At 43.3% G+C, this 22,875-nt stretch overlaps 1 protein-coding gene and 1 long non-coding RNA gene across 2 annotated transcripts in view; one reads left to right on the top strand and one right to left on the bottom strand.

Moving 5' to 3' along the window:
• Positions 1-8,043, bottom strand: part of LOC141257736 (uncharacterized) — an 88,370-nt gene extending 80,327 nt beyond the window's left edge. The window contains exon 1 of the long non-coding RNA XR_012318100.1: positions 7,940-8,043. This is a non-coding gene — a long non-coding RNA (uncharacterized lncRNA). The remainder of the gene's footprint in view (positions 1-7,939) is intronic.
• The window catches only part of TTC27 (tetratricopeptide repeat domain 27), a 552,249-nt gene that overhangs the window by 251,475 nt on the left and 277,899 nt on the right, over positions 1-22,875 (top strand). The window lies entirely within an intron of this gene.

The following is a 22,875-nucleotide window of genomic DNA, read 5'->3' as shown; positions in this document are numbered from 1 at the left end:
CAGAATACATGCGGATTCACATGCGTATCCACATGCGTTAACGCATGTGTTTCCGCATGCGGATTGACAAACGCTTTCCAGGCGATAGCATCACTTGGAAAGTGCTTGACAACTAGGTCACACTATATAAATCCATGCAAACGGCATGGATTTATATAGTGTGACCGTAAACAATGGTAAAAAATAAAGCTATACTTACCTCCGATCCCCCGCCGCATGTGCTATCGCGCTCCTTCCTGGTTCCTTCCTGGCTTGCCGGCATCTCGTGAGACAGCCTGCGGTCACGTGACCGCGACGTCATCTCAGGTCCTGGAAGGAGAAGTGCTGCTGGGGCCACCGGACTTTATTTTTTATTTTATTCTTTTTTTTACAGGTACAATGGTACCCAGGTCTGGATGAGAGTCTTCTCTCCTCCAGAACTGGGTACCATCCGCACATTGAAACGCATATTATCTGCTTGTACAAATGTACAGACACGGATTCTATGCGTCTCAATGCAAGTCAATGGCAGCGCTTCCGCAAAATTAATGAACATGCTGCGGATTTATGAGCGCTGCAGAAACGCTGCATTGACATTGCGGAATGCCATTGGGGACCATGGGGTGCTGATTACCATGCGTTTTTGATACGTTTCCGCTGTGGAAATGCATGAAAAACGCATCGTGTGCACGCAGCCTAAAGCCCCCGTCTCACATAGCGAGATCGCTAGCGAGATCGCTGCTGTGTCACGGTTTTGGTGACGCAACAGCGACCTCACCAGCGATGTCGCTATGTGTGACACTTTGCAACGATCAGGCCCCTGCTGTGAGGTCGCTGATCGCTGCAAAGTGTCCTGGACCATTTTTTGGTCGTTGCTCTCCCGCTGGTCAGCACACATCGCTGTGTGTGACCAGTGGGAGCAGCGATCAGGCTGGTAACCATGATAAACATCGGGTTACTAGGGGCACACCTAGTAACCTGTTGTTTATCATGGTTACGAGCCTGCTAAAGTGAGCGGTAACCTCCCGCTCACTGTAGCAGAGTGGTAACCATGATAAACAACGGGTTACTAGGAGCGCGTGTGCCCCTAGTAACCCGATGTTTACCATAGTTACCAGCCTGCTCCTGCTTTAGCAGGCTCGTAACCAGGAGCAGGACATCATGGAAAGATTCTTTCCACGATGTCTTTGCTCCCCTGATCGTTGGTGAGCCTGCCTGTTTGACAGCTCACCAGCGACCACATAGCGACGCAGCAACGATCCCTGACAGGTCGTATCGTTGTCGGGATCGTTGCAGCGTCGCTAAGTGTGACGGGGCCTTTAGACTCTCTTCCTCCTTCGGCCTCACTCAATGATCCTTTGCAGCCACTCACAAAGATAGCCACACATTGGACCTTTTCTTCACCCATCTCTGTTCCCCATTTAACCTCTCTCTCACCTCTCCCCCTGTGTGACTACAGCCTACTCACATTCTCTTCCCTCTCCTTTCCAAGTGCACAATCCCCACTACACAAACTTGCACTCCTTTGCAGAAATCTCAAATACCTTGATTTACACTCACTTTCTAAGTCCCTTCTCCCTCTGGCAGACATGGGTTCCTTACACAATGCAGATGCTGCTGCTTTGTATACCACAACAACAGCTGCACCTCTCGAATCTGTCACCCCCCTCAGACATACCAAAGCTCGCACAATCAACAGGCAACCTTGGCACAACTGCCTGACTAAAGAACTGAGGCGGACTTCCAAGGTTGCTGAGCAGAGATGGAAAAGATCCCTTTCCAACGAGCACTTCATCACATACAAACAGTTTCTCACCAATTTCAAGTCCACATTCACTGCTGAAAAACATACCTACTTCTCATCTTTCATATCCTCCCTGTCTCACAACCCTAAACAGCTATTCAACACTTTCAATTCTCATCTGTACTGAAGACTTTGCCTCATTCTTCAAGCAGAAAATTGATAACATCAGCGAAAGCTTTGGCCTACAGTCCCCACAATCCCTCCTCATAACTACTTGGCCCTCTTTCTCCAAAACCTGCTTCTCCGCCATTACAGAAGATAAACTTTCCCCTCTACTCTCCAGATCACATCTCACCACCTGTGCACTTAACTCGATCCCATCCCACCTCATCCCAAACCTCACCACAGTCTTCATCCCAACCCTAACACATCTCTTCAACCTATCAGTAGCAACTGGTGTCTTCCCCTGATGCTTCAAACATGCCTTGATCACACCCATCCTTAAAAAGCCCTCCCTTGACCCATCCTCTCCGACTAGCTATCACCCCATATCACTTCTCCCCTGTGCCTCAAAACTACTGGAACAGCATGTGCACCTTGAACTGTCCTCCCACCTCTCCTCCTCCCCCTTTGACCGGTTTCAATATGGCTTCCAACCTCATCATTTGGCCGAAACAGCCCTAACTAATATCAACAATGACCTATTAACCACCAGAACCAAGCGACACTACTCTGTCCTCCTCCTCTTGGAACTGTCCTCTGCCTTCAACACAGGGGACCAATTCCCTCTTACTACAGATTCTCTCATCACTTGGCCCTATCTTGGATCTCTTCATACCGAACAGACCGGACAGTCAGCTTCTCCTACTCACACTCCATCTCCTTATCTTGCACCCTATCTGTTGGTGTTCCCCAATGTTCAGTTCTAGGACCCCTGCTCTCCTCCGTTTACACCTTCGGCGTGGGACAGCTCATAGAGCCTCACGACTTTCAATATCGCCTCTATGCTGATGACACACAGATCTACCTCTCTGGACCCGATATCTCCTCCCCACCTTCCAGAATCCCACAATGTCTATCCCCTATTTCATCCTTATTCTCTGCTCGATTTCTAAAACTTAACATGGACAAAACAGAATTCATCATCTTTCCCCCATCTCACTTAACCCCCCCCAACAGACCTATCCATCAAAGTTAATGGCAGCTCACTCTCCCCAGTTTCGCAAGCTCGCTGCCTCGGGGTAACCCTTGACTCTGCTCTCTCCTTCAAACCACTTATTCAAGTCCTTTCAAAATCCTACCGACTCCAACTCAAAAATATTTCCCTGATCCATACATTCCTTAATCAAGAATCTGCAAACACACTAGTGCATTCCCTCATCATCTCCCACCTTGACTCCAATCTAACCTAATCTCTGCTGCCTGACTAATACACCTGTCCCCCCGCTATTCCCTGGCCTCTCCACTCTGCTAATCCCTTCACTGGTTCCCCATTGCCCAGAGACTCCAGTTCAAAACCCTAACCATGACATACAAAGCCATCCACAACCTGTCTCCTCCATACATCTGTGACCTAGGCTCCCGGTACTTACCTGCACGCAACCTCCAATCCTTACAAGCTCTCCTTCTCTACTCCCCTCTTATCTCCACTTCCCACAATCGCATACTAGATTTCTCCTGTGCATCCCCCCTACTCTGGAACTCTCTACCTCAACATATCAGATTCTCACCTACCTTGGAAACCTTCAAAAGGAACCTGAAGACCCACCTCTTCCGACAAGCGTACAACCTGCAGTAATCCTTCCTCCACCATACTGCTGCAAGACCAGCTCTACCCTCACCTACTGTATCCTCATCCATCCCTTGTAGATTGTGAGCCCTCGTGCGAAGGGTCCTCTCTCCTCCTGTACCAGTCAGTGACTTATATTGTTCATGATTATTGTACTTGTTTTTTGTTTTTTTTTATGTATACCCCATTCACATGTAAAGCGCCATAGAATGAAAGGCGCTACTGCTGTGGCATGTAAAATTCTGGATGACTTTAAGATTGAAGCAAAAACTACCATCATCTGACAAACCCTGTGTGCTTTCTAGTATGGATTTATGTGGGAACTGATAGAGACTTGGTGCTGTTGGTGATAACTCAACTCCATACATTGTAATGTAATGTAGGAGCAAGTACCCAATTGCCGAATGCACAGAGTTGCCGTTGCCAGACCCAGTTTTCTAGTTGCCATAGTAAAATGGTAAGAGCCCATAAACAATAAACTTGTATCTGTAATTGGAATGTAATAACATTACAGCATGTTTGTATCAAATGCAGTGTTGCAGCAAGTAATCAGGGGAAAGAGCCCAATCCAATCTAACTACATCACTTCAATGACAGAGAAAATCAACACATAGCACATCTTTGAGCTCATAAGTTATCTTATGTACAGTACTGTGGAAAAAATGCCCCAGGTGTGGAAAAAATGCTGCAAAGTAAGAATTCTTTAAAAATAGGAGTGTTAGTTTAATTTATCAGTTCACAAAATGCAAAGTGAATGAACAAAAGAGAAATCTAATCCGAATCAATATGTGGTGTGACTACTCTTTACCTTTAAAATAGCATCAGTTCTTTTAGGTACACCTGCACACAGTTTTTGAAGGTACTCGGGAAGGAGGTGTCACGGGTGTGTCAGAAGTGATAGACAGTCGCCCTGCAGTTGGTTGCAGGAGATCTCTTCATTTGGCATTATAGACACCTTTTTAGAAGCTGTCTTTCTAGGACCCAGCGGCTACCTTCCTCTTGCTAATTAACACCTGGTATGGGTGTATAAATACCTGCTGTTTGCTAGAGGGAGGTGCCAGCGATACTCACATGACCCCTTGTGAAGGCATGGAGCTGGTGCAGTACTTCTTCCTCTCTGGTGCAGTACTTCTTCCTCTCTGGTGCTAAGAGGACGTGTGTTCATCTCTCTGAAGTCTTTCCTTGTTTGTTCCCCCTTGTTGTCTTTAGTTGTCAGTGGGGATCGACTAGCGCTCACTCCCTCCCTTCCCTAGCCAGGGCCAAACGCCAGGGAAAGACAGGGTGAGGTTCCTGTGCTGCGATTGGTGCCGAACCAATTAGGGACGTTAGGGGAGACAGGGTGATTTAGGTCAGCCTAGGAGGTCTTCACTACCCCCTTTCCATAGAGTTTGGTCCCCTTTTTCCCATTTCCCTTCGTGTTGCACTTAGTCTTTCCTACACCTTGCGTAACATGGATGTATTGATGTGCAAATCCTTTTGTCTCTTCATGTAATTCCAGACAGAGTTGATGATGTTGAGATCAGGGTTCTGGGAGGGACATATCATCACTTTCAGGACTCCTTGTTCTTATTTATGCTTAATGACTTTGCTGGATGTTTGTGGTCTTTGTGCTGCTGCAGAATAAATTTGGAGCCAATCAGATGCCTCCTTGATTATGTTGCATGATGTATACATATCTGCATTTGTGACTCAGCAATGACGCAATGGTCAACCAAGGAAACTTAGTGCAGCAGATGAAAGACAGCCATGCTTACTTATCTTCAAAATGAGAAAATGTCCAGCAGTGCCATTAGCTCAGAACTGGGAGCAACCAGCGGGTCCCAGCAATACCCACCTACTGTTTGGAGAAGTGTGGCCAGAAGTGGTCTTCATGGAAGATTTGTGACCAAAAACCATACCTTTAACTTGAAAACAAGGTCAATTGACTCATCTGTGCACAAAAACATAGGGATTATAGTGCAGAAAAATGGCAGCGATTGACTAGTCAAAATGTAATATATTTGGCTATAACAGAAGGCAGTCTACAGTTATGGCCAAAAGTATTGAGAATGAGACAAATAGTAATTTTTCCAAAGTTTACTGCTTCATTTTTTGTAATGGCAATTTGCATATACTCCTGAATGTCAAAGAGTGATCAGCTTAACAGCAATTACTGTACTTGCAAAGTCAATATTTGCCCAGAAAATGAACTTTAACCCCCAAAACACATTTCAACATCATTGCAGTCCTGCCTTAAAAGGAGCAGCTAACATCGTTTTAGTGATTGATCCATTAACACAGGTGTGGGTGTTGATGAGGACAGGGCTGGCGATCAATCAGTCATGATTAAGTAAGAATGACATAACTGGACACTTTAAAAGGAGGCTGGTTCTTGGTATCATTGTTTCTCTTCAGTTAACCATGGTTATCTCTAAAGAAACACGTGCAGCCATCATTGCACTGCACAAAAATGGCCTAACAGGGAAGAGTATCGCAGCTACAAAGATTGCACCTCAGTCAACAATCTATCGCATCATCAAGAACTTCAAGGAGAGAGCTTCCATTGTTGTCAAAAAGGCTCCAGGGCGCCCAAGAAAGACCAGCAAGCGCCAGGACCGTATCTTAAAACTGTTTCAGCTGTGGGATTGGACTACCAGCAGTGCCGAGCTTGCTCAGGAATGGCAGCAGGCTGGTGTGAGTGCTTCTGCACGTACTGTGAGGCGGAGACTCTTTGAGCAATGGCTGGTTTCAAGGAGGGCAGCAAAGAAGCCACTTCTCTCCAGAAAAAACATCAGGGACCGACTGATATTCTGCTAAAGGTACAGGGAGTGGACTGCTGAGGACTGGGGCAAAGTCATTTTCTCTGATGAATCCCCTTTTCGATTGTTTGGGACATCTGGAAAACTGCTTATTCGGAGAAGAAGAGGTGAGCGCTACCACCAGTCTTGTCTCATGCCAACTGTAAAGCATCCTGAAACCATTCATGTGTGGGGTTGCTTCTCAGCCAAGGGAATCGGCTCACTCACAGTCTTGCCTAAAAACACAGCCATGAATAAAGAATGGTACCAGAATGTCCTCCAAGAGCAACTTCTCCCAACCGTCCAAGAGCAGTTTGGCGCCCAACAATGCCTTTTCCAGCATGATGGAGCACCTTGCCATAAAGCAAAGGTGATAACTAAATGGCTCATGGAACAAAACATAGAGATTTTGGGTCCATGGCCTGGAAACTCCCCAGATCTTAATCTCATTGAGAACTTGTGGTCAATCATCAAGAGACGGGTGGACAAACAAAAACCAACAAATTCTGGCAAAATGCAAGCATTGATTATGCAAGAATGGACTGCTATCAGTCAGGATTTGGTCCAAAAGTTGATTGAGAGCATGCCAGGGAGAATTACAGAGGTCTTGAAGAAGAAGGGGCAACACTGCAAATATTGACTTGCTGCATTAACTCATTCTAACTGTCAATATAACCTATTGGTACTCATAATATGATTGCAATTATATTTCTGTATGTGATATAAACATCAGACAAACACTAATAAAAACCAGAGGCCAGCAGATCATGTGAAAATATAATTTTGGTGTCATTCTCAAAACTTTTGGCCATGACTGTATGTGCTCAAGGGCTGAAGAGCGGTACAATAATGAGTGTCTGCAGGCAACAGTGAAGCATGGTGGAGGTTCCCTGTAAGTTTGGGATTTGGTCACGATTAATAGTGTCCTCAATGCTGAGAAATACAGACAGATACTTATCCATCATACAATAATATCAGGTATTGCATCTGATTGGCTCCAAATTTATTCTGCAGCAAGACAGCAACCCCCAGTCAGAGGGTGGTCACACCGTATATTGATTTGATTTAAATTTCTCTTTTGTTCATTCACTTTACATTTTGTTAATTATTAAAAATAAACTGTTAACACTTCTGTATTTGAAAGCATTCTTGCTTTGCATTATTTTTTCCACACCTCCCTAAAACTTGCGCAGTGCTGTATGTCCCATGATACTTGGACAGTGATCCCTCGCCAACAAAGCTCTTTTCAAGGTAAGGCTTTAGCATCGCACAGTTAACTTCATTGCCTCCCATGTAGAATCTCCCCATGTCAGTCCTATACTTTGAAGAAGTGTCTTTAGTCTTTGTATGCAGAGTTACACTTTAAAGTCATTTTATGCTTTATTTTTAAAGTGATCAGTTTTTAGCTACCCTGCTGAAAGAAAAATAGAAGGCATAATTACTGTCGCAATTCGACCCCCACTCTAACAGTGCCTCTCTTATGGTCTCTATCACACCGGAAGCAATGGTGTCCCAACCAGTAATGACCTGATGGTTGCAGCCACTGAAGGACTACGTGATCAGATGACTGGTGGTCGGGACATAAAGAAAATTATTTAACCCTTTTAGTTAGTACAATCTGAAACCGAAATTGTATGCATTAAGATGTACCTTCTCTTTGACCAGCTGCAAACCTCCTCAATCATTTATGACTATGAAGTGTTAAGTGAGCGGGAAAAAAACTCCCTACCCTGGGCAAGACTTGCCTTTTCTGTTTGAAGTTCCCTTTGATAACATTTCCATGTGTTCCCTCAGATGGAGTAATCTGTGGCTTGGCAGCTTTCTAGGTGTGGATTGGATGCCTTTGCCTCAGGTTACATAACCCTTCCATCTCCGCAGTAATGACATCCTGAAGTATTTCCCTACATGAGAGATCTGTAAATCATTCATCCTGGTAAGATCTAGGATCAGACGTTTTCAGTTGTGACATAATGAAAATCTAAAAAATTGGATAATAAAAAAAATAGAGCACTATATGCACACGAGGTCATATATGCGAAATATCCTTTTCTTTTCCTTTTTTTTATTTGCTATACAATGATATGAAGAACCCTTTCCAGATGTTCCCAGTCATTGCATGTTGTAACTGTGAATGACTCCTGATCTTCAGACGCCCTTCCAGGTGTCCACTGCTCACATATCGTACGAAATGTCTATTGCAATAAGTAAAAATCATTCATAGGGTTTTTGTAATAATGCAGAGAAGAATTTATCAAACATTCATGACACAAGAAATAATTTAGTTAGTACTGGTTGTCCTGCTGCTAGCAGCCATGATTTCGACCTCACAGTATAAGGGCCTATTCACACACCAGTATTTGGTCAGTATTTGTATACCAAAGCCAGAACCAGGAGTATAATTGAAAGATTGACACCTGTTTCGTGGTTTGGAGGCTTCTGGTTTTGGCATACAAATACTGATGAAATGCTGATCAAAAACACTGATGTGTGAATAATGCCAAAGTTGGTAAAAGGGTTTACAGAACTTTAGATGACATTTTTACATCTGTCATTAAAGAGGACCTTTCACCAAATATTCCATGTTGATCTGGATACACCATGTAATAGTGGCTGCAGAGGAGTGGAATAAAAGGTTTTACTTCTTTGTTGTGGAGATATTAACAATCAAAGTATTTGGCAGCTAATGAGTTAACTTTTTAAAGGCCAAGTGTTATCAGACCGTTTTCACTGGGGGGGGTGTAGTTCTTCCCCCTGTATGACTCTGACCAATCCTAAACAGACAGCAATACTCAAAAGGGAGAAGAACATGTCCCACCACTGATGTACTGATAAGCTCTGATCTCCTGGTCTAAGCTCCTGTATGAGCCAGTGTGGGGGGAGGGGCAGCATAGCTCAGTTTAGCTGTGTCTTAATGCAAACCCTTCAATTAGCTCTCCTGATTACTGAATGTGTCAGTAATCACACTTATTATGTCTGCTAGTGTTTTTGCACTGCAGTGAGATAAGAGCTGTCATTATGTCTCACACAGGAGTAACCTGCCTGTTCTGGACATCTCTTGTGTGAGAAGTAATGACAGCCTGCTCTGATCTCACTGCAGAGTGATCACAAGTTGCCCTGAGCACAACATATATAAGGGTAATACTGACACATCTCCGGTGTACTGCAGAGCTGACAGTGCTATGAAAAGAGGAGAGCTCATAAGAAGGGTTTGTAATGTGACACAGCTAAACTCGGCTGCACTGCCCCTTACCCCAGCAAAGACCTTGTCGTAAAGGTGTTAGTGATCTCGACTTTCTAATCATGCTGGAGGCTGCCTTCTGTGTTGCTGCCTGCTTATGTTTGCTCAGCATCATATAGGAAGAAGAACTACACACCACCAGTGAAAACTATGTGGTAACACCCACTTGGACTTAAAAAAGTTAGCTCATTAGGTGCTAAATACTTTATTTTTGTCCTTTACCATTTTTTTGTACCTTTTGTGTAACCAAAAACCTCATGATCCATTACAATGCTGCACGCAATTCTAACAGTTGTGTAAAATGTTCTGGCTTACAGAAATTCACTAAAAAACGATTAGACTACATCTTCGCAAAAATATTGCTACTTTGTAAAAAGTCATAAAATGAATTGGGAAACATCCGAGTTATAAAAACCACGTCCATAATGGGGAACAGGGATAAAACAGACAAACAAGTAGAAAATAGACTTCAAAAAAGAAATCTGAGAGCAACATGATGTAGAAACAGAGACCCAGAGTCCAGCAATATATCACTTACTGGGCTGTTTGCTGCAGTTTTGATGACATCATTGTTTTTTTTAACAGGAGATTATCATTAGAGGACTAGTAAACCTGCTGCCGTGTAGTCCTCCATATTCATGAGCTTTGTATGACCCCGCCCACACCACTGATTGGCAGCTTTCTGTCTATGCACAGTGTGCACTGCCAGACTGTGGTGTGGGTGGGGTTTTACAGAACTCGGCATTTAGAGAACTGCTAAATCTGCAGAAGATAAAACAATGATTTTATAAAAACTGCTGCAAGCAGCCCAGTGAGAAATGCATCCATGGAATCAGTGTCTCTGCCCATACATTATTCTGCTCTAAGTTGGGATAGCAAAAACCTTGTGGCAGATTCTATTTAAAAGAAGAATTTGGTGCAAGACAAAAAGTAGTAATACTATACAAAAAATGCCATAATATATCGGACGCCACTGCCATTGTTGAAGCTTTTGTGTGAATACTTCTCTCTCGTGAGCAAAGCCAAAGAACCTTATGCTCCAATGCAGCACCTTGTAATGTGCGGAAAATTATTATTTTTAAACACCTCCTAAAACGATGCCGTTTTCTAAGCTGTTGACTATCACACTGACTTTTGGTATTGTTTAGCCAGACATACACATTATTAGATTAAAGTCGTCCCAACAACTTCCAGGTGGTATGGGAATAATCAGTCGGGTATGTTGGATTTTTGCATGCCAATCACTGTTCCTTCAGGGGCTATGCCATTGCCAGAGGCGTCTAGTACTGTTGTACTGTTGTATTGCTCGTCTCCTTTTATGGAACAACAGCCTTTATAATTTTCCGTCCCTTTGTGTCCACTCCGGCTTTTGGCTAAAAAATAAAACTGCACAAAAAATGTGAAAAATATAACTTGCAATCAGAAAATATTGTCATATTTTTAAATGTACGGAGCTATATAATCATGTCCTTGTGACATCAAATTATATTCATGTTCTCTCCAGATCTAATCATTTTGAGTATCCATTTGTTTCTGTCTGGAAAGCTTGGCCACACGAAGGCGTCTGATGACAGACGCTGCATTTTTTTTTTGAATCCGATTCTCATTGGGTTTGTGCAAAACAAATTCATGCTAATGAAACATTTACTATTAAAGGATCTGTGTGTGGACAGTATGGAGTACATGGAGATAAAAAATACTGTCGTTGATATAGACCAGTGTTCCCCAACTCCGGTTCTGAAGAGCCACCAACAGGTCATGTGTCACCTGTGCCGGTGATGCGGTTATCACCTGGGCAATACTAAGGAAATCCTGACGACATGTCCTGTTGGTAGCTCTTGAAGACCGGAGTTGGGGAACACGGATATAGACACATAACCACTTTAGGATCCCACAAAAATAAGGAGATAGAAATGTTGTGCATGGAAAGTTACACAATAGTGATAGTATGAACGATGGACAACAGAGACCTGTGGGGATCGATTATTATTCACTGGTCCATTTAGTAGCTTTGTCATTTATTTTCTTGTTGATTGAGTTGCCTCTACCTTGTAAGACATTAAAGGGGTTGTCTTCTTCTTGGGACAACCTCTTTTTAAATTCTGTAACACACCATGTAAAATAAAAAAAACAAACTCTTGTACTCACCTCCTGCACAGGGTGCGATGTGAGTGCTGCAGCCCATTAGGGGCTACTGATTGGCTGCAGCGCTCACATGGCATAAAAATGTCACTTGAGTCGCAGGAGACCTGGCACCGGCATCGTTGGAATGGCGCTGGTGGGTTCGGTAGATTTATTTGCAAATTGAATTTGTATGTAAGCTGGAACAAGTACAGGATTGGCAAATAGTAAAAGAAAAACAATAACTAAAAACTAGTACCTCATTGTTCACCTCTCTGGCTGCACCTCTGCTCATTACCTGCCATCTAGTCCTCTTCTTTTTGCAGTCGAACTCCACATCTACAGCCTATTTAATATAGGACAGGGCTTCCAGCTGAATCCAGGCCTCAGAGGTTGTAAGGTCATGATGTTGTGCCTTCAAGATGTGTGCCACGACCTTATGACGTGTAGTGACCTCCGCGGACTAGGTGCAACCGGAGGTCCTGTCCTATAGTGACGAGGCTGGAGAAGAGGACTGGACGCCAGACAGCAAGCAACGGGGTGAGCGATGAGGTGAGTATGAGTTGTTTTTGTGGATATTTCTTTTTTTTTTTTTAAAGCTTATGTTCATAACTATGAGTTGTATATCAGATGGATGTTCATAACTCGGGGACTGCCTGTATAAGGTTTTTTTTTACTCCACCTGGGGGACTACAGCATTCACAAAGGGGTTGTCCAAGCAGTCGACAACCCCTTTAATCGAAGCAATACATGTTTTTTCGTAATGAAAGTACATTTTCATGGATTTGTATTTAAAAATGTAAAACATTAATCAGCAAACACCAGAGAAATAATATAAATCTGTTAAAATGTGTAAACTGGTCCAGTGGGAATGAGAACATCTGTGCCTATGTAGATTTCTTAGCGCAAACATTTTGAGAATTCGAGACACATACATCATTGATAGGCTTACCTTTTGAAGGTGTAGCCACTTACATAGATCACTGTTTGCAATTCATTTTGAGGATATTGAACATTGTTTCCAGAGGCTGGTTTATGGACATATGCATGCAATCAAAGCCTGCAGATAAAAGTCCTGAAAAATATCACCAGTGGATCCCATTTCAATTAGCTGCTGTTTAACCGATGTAATGGGTTATCTTCAGAGAACATATGGCAGAACACAAAGTTAATGTGGTTTAGTGCTGGCACTAATAATTGTTGCACTTGACCTCAGGTTTGGCTTAGCAATATGGGAAGGTGATCTCTCTATGACTTTAATGGGATTGTCTCCCTTTGCGTACTCTTTTAAACCTATCATCTTTGGTATAAGAGCCAAATTATTACATTGTACCACTGCAAGAGACTGCAGTATGTCAAGCACGCATGACTGTGGCGCACGGGGTTCGTGGACCCACTGTGCCAAGGGGCCGGGCTTACCTAGGAGGCATAGCTAAGCAGCTACCTGGTTCTCACTATAGCTCTTGATAGTAGAGTCAGGCTTGAGCTGCAGGTAGCCACCAGATACCACTCCTAGGCAGTCCGCGGTACTGCAGCTGCTGAGCTTCACAGACACAGACTGATCTCTGTGTGACTGGCAAGAGAGGGTTCAGATTCTGTTCAGTCTACACAGGTTCTGGATTCTCGGGCAGAACAGATCTGACACGAAGTCACAGACAGGGCTGGATTCAGATCCTGGAACAGGTTTTGACAGTACGGAGTCTGGAACACTAACCAGGACTGACACAGGTACAGAATCTAGTACTGACGGGACTATTACATGATTCAGGTACCACAGATGCGGCTTCAAGGTTCAGGTACAGCCGGTGTGGCTTCAGGGTTCAGGTACAGTCAGTGCGACTTCAGGGTTCAGGTACAGTCGGTGCGGCTTCAGGGTTCAAGGACTGCCAGATGTGGCCTCAAGTTACAGGGACTGCCAAGTGTGGCTTCAGACCCAGGGGTTGCCAGGTGCTGTGTTAGGGTTCAGGGACCGCCAAGGTGGTTACAGGTTCAGGGTTTGGGTTCAGGCCCTTGCAAACTAAGGTCAGGGGTTCGGGTTTAGGCCCTGGCCACACAAGGACCAAGGGTTCAGGGAAACGGACCTGGCGACTCACTAGTTGCACAAACACTAACAAGGGAGAATGTTGCTCAAGCACCTCCCTATTGGGGAGGGTGACTTTTATAGAAGATGCCTCCCAGCCACTGGCTGGGGGCATTTTCAAACTACTCTCGCTGCCTGATTAAGAACAGGGGAGTGCATGCACTACAAACACCACTGGGAAGCTTATGCGGCATGCACAGGAAGCAGGAGATGTGGAGGTCATCGGGGGACCTGGGTCAGTGAGTATGTCTGTGACTCGCCCCCTGGGCCGTAGGGTACTCTGCAGCCGGGCCTCTGGTTGCCGGGGGATATCACGGTAGCTGGCCCGGTCCGTGACCCAGGGCGGGCAGTAAAAGGGGGGGATATTTATCAGGGATTTAAAGTGTTCGTGACGCCACCTGTGGAATGCGGCTAAGGGGTGCCGCCGCTGCGGAGCAGTCCTCTGGAGCTGGTGTTACGGCAGCAGGGATGGTGTGGCTCTCCACAGGTAGAGCTAGCTCCAGGGCAGCGTGGGGTGTAATGGATGGTGGTGCAGGGGAGAGACGGCAGGACGGTCCCGGAGGAAAGACGGACACTCACACGAGGGTAAGCTTCAGTACCTTTACTGGTGATGGTGCAGGCACGGTCCAGGGTACTCCAGACGAAGGGCGCACTTTTGGACTCTCCCCAGTGAGCGGGTATAGGGCCTCCTGCTCCGTGACTTTACTCGCTAAGCTTCTGACCTGCCTGGACCTGCCTCCGTGACTCCTAGTCCTGGTACTGTAATCAGCGTTTGGTGGACCTGGGACCTGTAGTCCTCCAGGGGTTCCAATGGTTCCTACTGGGTGTAAAGGGTCCCTGTAGGCCCGGACCCAGTGTCCGGTATATATATCGGGGTGAGCCTGGTATGCTCCTCTGCCCCCTCGCTACTTCTTCCTTCTCCTCTCGCCTTCGGACACACTCGGGGCCCTCACTAGGCCTTCACACGTGCTGTAGGCCTTGGCTCGCCTAAGCACAGCAGCCAGCTTGCTGCCTCTTCGCTGCTCTCTGAGCATCAGCACGCTCTCAGACTGAACTGCAACTCCAACTGAGCTGCTTGGCTCCACCCTCCCTTTATATATTCCTAACGGGCTCCCTCTGCTGGTCTGAGGTTGTAGGGTGGAGGTGTGTGAATGTCTGAGGGCCTCTTGTGGAGAAGTCCGTCCATGCACCCTTCTGGGTTCTGTGGCACCAATGCGCAGCAGGGCGCCACATTTCCCCCTAGTAAAACTCAGTACTCCTGGACTGAAGCATTTTTCTCAAAACAGGTTTAATAATAACACTTCTTCCCTTTATGGGAGGCAGTTTTCTTGAATGTTACAGGTAAAATTATAATACAATAATGACAATTATAAATAACATTAATTAAGTCACAGTAAGTCCCGTAACCTGGTGTCCATTTCACCGATGAAGGAACATGAGGGACCCGCCTGAAAACCCTCAACGTAGGCCCTGGGCGTGGCTACAGGGCATAGGTGATCCAGGTGCTGGACCACGTCTTCCGCCATGCCAAACGGGTTTTTGTTCCGTGGTCACTAAAGGGGCACTCCAGGGAGTGCAACTATGTACATGATAGTTTTTGGGCTGCTCACAGTCCTCAGCCACCGAGTCCTTTATATATATATACCCTTACGGGTAACTAAATGCAATTAGAAGTGTCCGTGTCACATAAATTGTCCATTAGCAAGGCAAAAATAAATAAATAAATCCATGAAATTATTACAAGAACATACCCTACGGGGTAACTATTTATACTGTCAGTGTTTCTCTATTTACTCTCTATACCTGACAGGGGTCTGGCCTTTTGTGCTACGCGATGACCTACGTAGTACTGGGATGCGTGTAGTGTGGATGCTTGCGCTATTTTCCGCTCTACCAGCTCTATGTGTTGGTGGACTGCAAGACTGCCTTAACCTCTCTACGGGACTGACAAGTACACTGGTTACTGGGCCTACTGGCTCTGCTTCTACCGGTGATCCTTCTTCCGGGTATTCTTCCTGAGCAGGCTCTTCCGGGGCACTTACAGGTCTTACTTGTAATGGAGAGTCTTCTGGCAATTGGTAGAAGTGTAGCACAGGTATTATTACCGCTCCATCCAGTTGAGGCCAATCTGCCGAGAAATCTCCTAAGACAAGCAATTTTTCAGCTTAGTGCTTACAAAAGTTTTCAGCCATTCTTGCGATATCAACCCTTTTTTTATATACAGCTCCTTGCCTTGGAGACCGATTACCGCTGCTAGACAGCCAAACGTGTAGTGCTTGCAAGCTCTTTCCTGTTGAGCTTGTAAGCATGGTTTTGAAGCTGACTTGGATCACTCTGTTGCCTCCTGATCTCTGTCAGTTTCAGTGCAGTGCTTATAAGCTAGAAAGCAGCGGTGGTCAGTCTTCTAGGCAACGAACTGTACACAAAAGAAAAGTTAAAGTATTCATCTCTCAAAAATGAATGCCAATTTTTATTAAGCTGGATATTGTAAAAGTGAATTTGAAAATTTGTGAAGATGGGAAAAGCCCTTTTAAATGCTTGTATTTGGGGCTAAAAATTATTTTTGCTATTTCTTTTTTAATAAAAATGTTTCAGTGTTTTACTTTATAACTGTTTCTTTGTTTCTCTGCACATTCACCTGTGATCTGATCTGTGGTCATAGAACAGTTGAGAAGAGATCAAAAAAGACAAAAGAGTTAGAAACTCTCCAATTGAACCATCAGAATGAGCTCACTGATGGATTCTCAGTCAACTCATTTTGTAGCCAGCGCAACAGAAAGGCTTTAGAAGGTAGACTGTGCAAAATTTTTAATGTAACCCAATTACACCTTTCATTTTATACATCTCTTTGCAATGGTCGCAGCGGAAACACCCTGAGCCCAATACCTAGGGGATTTTGTCCACATACTTTTGGCTGTGCATGGATTTACTAGGACACCTTTCCTTTCATAGATGACATTTACTTAGTTTGATGTATTCTTTTCCTTTGACCTGCGCTACAATAGACCTCTGTAATGTAGGTCATTTCCTCTAATGCCCTGAATGTCCTTTTGATGATCAGGTTTGATCTCTGAAGCATAAACCATTTCGTAAGGCTTAACAGTCTGATATTCCCAAAATGAAGGATATCCCGTTTCATAAGCTGACCACAGAAAGTTTTTTTATGTGTCTGAGCCATTCACAATGTTCCTGAGGTTCCTGTGAAGATAAAGATTACTGCATAGTATTTCTTGTCATTGCTGAGAGATGAATTAAAGAACTAATGATGGGTAAATCCCATATTTATTCTGCACTCAAATAGCCATTAGCACCATTAGAATCAGGACTATGTGTCAAATGTTCCAACATACGGACTTCAATTCTTTTAACCATTGACTGATAAAAGGTTAACTAGTGTTAAAAAAAATTAACAGCAGTAAATGCTGTAAAACAAGCAAATACATTTTTTTTGTGCTAATGACCAACATGAGACTGCTGCATGCAATCAGTGACCACGGCAATCATATTCCATATTACTGGCATCAAAGCTCATGATGAAAAGGTGAATATTATTTCTCTTTTTCATTTGCAGCACTTGCTGGTATATTTGTTTTTCGAAACTCAATAACCTCTTTTACAGTGGCATGTAAAAGTTTTAAAAGTTTTCGCACCCCTGGTCAAAATTACTGTTATTGTGAACAGTTAAGCAAGTTGAAGATTAAATGATTTCTAAAAGGGCTAAGGTTAAAGATGACACATTTCCATTGTATTTTAGGAAAAAAAATCATTTTCATCTTCTATATTTTAAAAATTACAAAAAGGAAAATGGGCCGATACAAAAGTTTGGCCACCTTGCATGGTTACTATCTAGTAGCCCCCCTTTTGAAAGTATCACAGCTTGTAAATGCTTTTTGTAGCCAGACAAGAGTCTTTCAATTTTTGTTTGAGGTATTTTCATCCATTCTTCCTTGGAAAATTCTTCCAGTTCTCTGAGATTCCTGGATCGCCTTCATGCACTGCTATTTTGAGGTCTAGCCACAGATTTTCAATGATGTTCAGATCAGGGGACTGTGAGGGCGATTTGTAAAACCTTCAGCTTGTGCCTTTTCAGATAGTCTGTTGTGAATTTTGATGTGTGTTTAGGATCATCAGCTTTTTTACAGATAGTGTTATCTTTGCATCAAGAATTTGTTGAAATTTCATTGAATCCTTTCTCCCCCTCTACCCGTGAAATGTTCACCGTGCCATTGGTTTCAACACAACACCAAAGCACGATTGATCCCCCCATGCTTAATGGTTGGCGAGAGGTTCTTTTCCTGAAATTCTGTGAACTTTTTTCTCCACACATACCTCTGATCATTGTGGCCAAAGACTTCTATTTTAACCTCACTGGTCCACAGTACTTACTTCCAAAATACATCAGGCTTGCTTAGATGTTCTTTTGCATAATTCTGAATTTTATGGTGAGGACGCAGGACAGGTTTTCTTCTGATGACTCTTCCATGAAGGCCATATTTGTGCAGGTGTCTCTGAACATTAGGACAATGTACCACAGCTCCAGAATCTTCTAAATCTTTCTGAAGGTCTTTTGAAGTTAAGCAGGGGTTCTGATTTGTCTCTCTAGCAAGCAATCCCACGAGCAGCTCTCACTGAAATTTTTCTTGGTATTCCAGACCTGATCTTGACCTCCACTGTTCCTTTTAACTGCCATTTCTTAATATCATTTCAAACTAAGGAAAGGGCAACTTGAAAACTCTTTGCTATCTTCTTATAGCCTTCTCCTGGTTTGTGTGCCTACACCATTTTCATTTTCAGAGTGCTATGCAGCTGCATAGAAGAACCCATGGCTGCTGTTTTTTGGCACAAGGTTAGAGGAGGCTGGGTTTTTATAAAGCTGGGAAATTTGCATAACCTGGCCTTTTGTAAAGATGATAGTGCTCAGAGCATGGTGTATCAAGTTTGTGTGTCAGTGCAGCACTGACAGTTTATGAAGCAAAATTTGGCCTGGTCATGGGGTTAAAGGGGTTAAAGTTTGTTTTTTCTGAAACTCCGCAGCATTTCACAGTCAAACATACCTGGCTGAAATCATGCAGCCAGTTGACCGTGGATCGGTCATGTTCACTATAAGTGATATAACATTCAAAGATTGATGCCAACACAGCTAGCAAGCAACTAATGAGGTGGCAACCAAGGTGCCCCTTTCCAGCTGGTATGTCTCTTAGGGCAGCAAGGACAACATCTGCAAGAAGTTTGTTCTCTCTGTGTTTGCATGGGTTTCCTCCAGGTCCTCTGGTTTCTTCTCACACTCCTATTACATACTAATAGGTAATTTATATTGTGCACCCTGATGGGGACAGTGATAATGATGATGTCTGGAAAGCTCTGTAGAAATTAATGGCGCTATTTAAACAAGTAAAATAAGTACTGCACAGGCGCACTGTATGTACTGCCGGCCACGGAAAACTGTTGTCCTGCCCACACAGAACAGATTTTTATTCTCCCAATAGTATTAGTATCTCGAATAGTGTTGAGGGAGTATGTTCTGTTAACCCTTTCGCCGAGTATGCTCGGGCCGAGCTCCGAGTATTTACAGCTGCTCGGTGATATGGTTGAATCGCTCCCGTGTGCATGATTTGCGACTGTTTGACAGTTTTATTACATGTGAGGAATGTCTATTTCTTACACATTCCTCACATGTAATAAAGCTGCCAAACAGTTGCAAATCATGCACACGGGAGCGATTCAACCATATCACCGAGCAGCTATAAATACTCGGAGCTCGGACAGAACATACTCGCTCAACACTAATCTCGAACAATAAAATATATTACAATAATGAGTTCCCCCTTTGTGACCCCCTCACAGTAGAAATGTACCTGCTTGTAGTCCCCATACATTATAATGTCTGACATTCTGGACCTTATACAGTATAATATCACCCATTCTGGCCCCCACACTTTGTTCCCCCATTCAGGCTTCCATACATCTGTAATGTCTCCATTTTCACCCCTATACGGTGTAATGTCTCTCATTCTTGCCCCCAATCATCTTAATGTCCCACATTGCAGCCCCATACAGTTTAATATCCCCCAATTGCAGCCTCTGTATAGTATAATGTCCCCCATTGCCGCCTCTGTATGGTATAATGTCCCCCATTGCAGCCTCTGTATAGTATAATGTCCCCCATTGCTGCCTCTGTATAGTATAATGTCCCCCATTGCAGCCTCTGTATAGTATAATGTCCCCCATTGCAGCCTCTGTATAGTATAATGTCCCCCATTGCAGCCTCTGTATAGTATAATGTCCTCCATTCTGTCCCCCATACAGTAATTATGTCTCCTATTCTTGATCCTATACACTATAACATTCTCCTCTGTGGTTCCCACATATTAATAATGTGCCCCATTCTTGCCCAAGCCGCTTCTGTAGGGCTTTTTACAACTCAATAAAGAAAAAATTCCTTTCACTTGTTCCCTCTCTGCAACCGAGTAGCTCCTTCCTCCTCCATCGCCCGTCGCAATGCAGTGACATCACATTCTGCGACTGTCATCTAATAGGCCTGTGTATAGGTATTACAGGGCAGGAGGACAGTGGCTATCTGCTCTGAAATAGTTTTCACCTGAATGTGTGTCTGAGGACGTACATCTAACTGAAAACTGCTCTGGCCTGCTTGTCAGTGCACAGCATTTTAGTCTGCTTGGGGAGTAGCAACATTTTGCCGCCCCTTGTCAGACAGATCAGACTGCCGCCTGAGGTGAGGTCTCGCAATTTAAATGATTATTATTTTCAAGATATTATTAAGCACCAGACATCAATTAATGCCACAAGAGTTTACTAAATTCTGATGTAAAAAATATAGACATCCCCTTTCACTTACATTTGCTTACAGGTATATTGTCCTCTCTATGAGGCTGGCTTCACACATCCACAATTCTTGGTCCATATTCTGACTGCAGTATCCAGACCGGCCATAGGTATCCTGAACCTAAATCAATTCTGATGTATTAGCATATGAATATGTAAAAATTAGAGTAACCCTAACCTGTCTTCTCCGGAAAGACCGAGTTCCAATCACCACAATCTCACAAAACACGACAGTATAAATCAATGTTCTTCAATCCGCCTCCTCTATAACATGCTCTATAGAATCCCGAAGATCAGATTACATCTACAATATGACAGGTTCTCTTTAAATTGCCATTTGATAAGTTGTTTGCATTTGCATAAATGGATTAAATAAAAAAAAAAGTTTTTTTATTTAGCTATTATTGATTTATTCAAATAATTTGAAAGGTTCCAATGTATTGAACAGATAAGAAATATTGGTGGATCTTTATCAATTATTGTGTTAAAGAAGATTATGCTCCATAACCCCGATCACCGATATGAGGAGTCTGCCTCTTGCGTCACTTCTGTACCTCGACTTCCTTTAGATTGGGTCCATGACAGATTTGCTATTACTGTCTTTATAATAAGTAAATTACTTTTAAATTGACCTTCAAAGGTCAGTTTCAAGAAAATGATTGGACATATCATGATAAAAAATCATACATACATTTTTGCAGAATGTTCGTTACATGCAGTGATTTGTGTCTTTATTGTTTTTAGAAGTACCATCAGTAAATCACCAATGCTAAGTGCTTACTTGGGATAGACTAGAATCTGGGTATCTAGTACAACATCACAAGCCTCAGAAGTTTATGATGAGAGTCTAGGAATTCATTGATGCTCATATTTTACTTTCTAATAGGCAGAAAAAAAGCCTATGTGATTCATACCACCTGGAGATTAAACAATACATAAATGACATGTTGTAATCTCCACAAGCCGTAGTAGGCTGAGCTGCATTTAACAGCGAGACATACAGTTCAGCCAGATTTAAAGCCAAGAATGTCAACAAGCACGGTTGGACCATACGTATACATGTCTGTTTTATAAAATATGTTATGACATTAGGAACGATCAGAATTTTTCAGACATGCAGTCATATTTTCTATTTCATGTACAATATTTTTTTTCTGTAAATTTTGATCTGATGGTACGGATTGTAACTACACAAATATCAACACAAAAGAGGACTCTGATTACATCATCTGAAAAATGGTTCTTAGAAATTAGTTTTTTATATCTGGCCCCTATTTAATATGGCAGTTAGTTTTGGCCAAATATTCAATTACAATGTAGAAATAGTCTAAGGGGTAACGTCTCTTATTGTGGAGACTCACATGCTAGTGTAAGGAGACTTATAGGCCATGCAGTTCTCCTCTGGGAAATTAAATATGACATTGCCTCTTCAGATAGGAAGAGGACTTGAACTCAAGTGTCGCCTATGGAAGTAGCAATCCTAAAAGTCAATAACAATCCTTTAAAGAGCCTTGCCACATGACAGGATAAAAGCCAGACCAGAATCACTATTTGTGGACATTTGTTTCTGGGTGTTGCCCTTCCTCAGTGCAAAGTGCGATATCTGATATATAAGCAGATATCTGAATGTGGCCTTATAAATCCTTATAGTAGAGCACCAAGTCTCTTGACATAATTCACAATATATGTTTAGCCCATGTAGAGGCTCACGTACTATGACTAAACCTAACAAAACCATCTTAGTGATGAAAGTTATCCATTATAGCATAATGTTATGAGGGGCTCTTTGTGGAGTTCTGGGGAGGCTAATACAGAAATTTATGGTGCTAGCCACTCTGGTTGGCAGGTTCCTGGGAACATTGTTTTTGTATTCACCCTGGTATATGGAGCTTGCCTCTGCGGCAAAGGTCCCAGGGTTGTCCATGAAGTTGCTGAAAGCTTGTGGAGCAAGTTTGCAGTACTAGGGTCCTGCTGTTGTGTTAAAGCCAGAGGAATATGAACAAGGGCAAAACTGGGTGAGGAGGATGAGGTCAGAAAGATAACTGGGGTTGTAACCAGGAGAGCAGAGGCAAGTACAGTAGGCAAATCAGTCTAGGTCAGCAATAGCAATTTCAGGGTCAGTTAGGGATCAAGAATAGCTCAAAAGAATCAGTATTTAGATAAATTAACATTTTAACCTTTGCCATTTATACAAGACTAGCTATTGAGCCCGTTCTACACTCGAGTGGTGAGCATTTTTTTGGTATATGGTCTCCCTTCCTGGTATTTGTGCTGCCCCCATCCTGGTATTTGTGCTCCCCAATC

Source organism: Phyllobates terribilis, unplaced genomic scaffold, assembly GCF_046119375.1.
Source record: "Phyllobates terribilis strain yellow unplaced genomic scaffold, ASM4611937v1 Scaffold_3__8_contigs__length_932513732, whole genome shotgun sequence".
In the NCBI taxonomy this organism is placed as follows: Eukaryota; Metazoa; Chordata; class Amphibia; order Anura; family Dendrobatidae; genus Phyllobates; species Phyllobates terribilis.
This window is presented reverse-complemented; position numbering and strand designations above follow the sequence as displayed.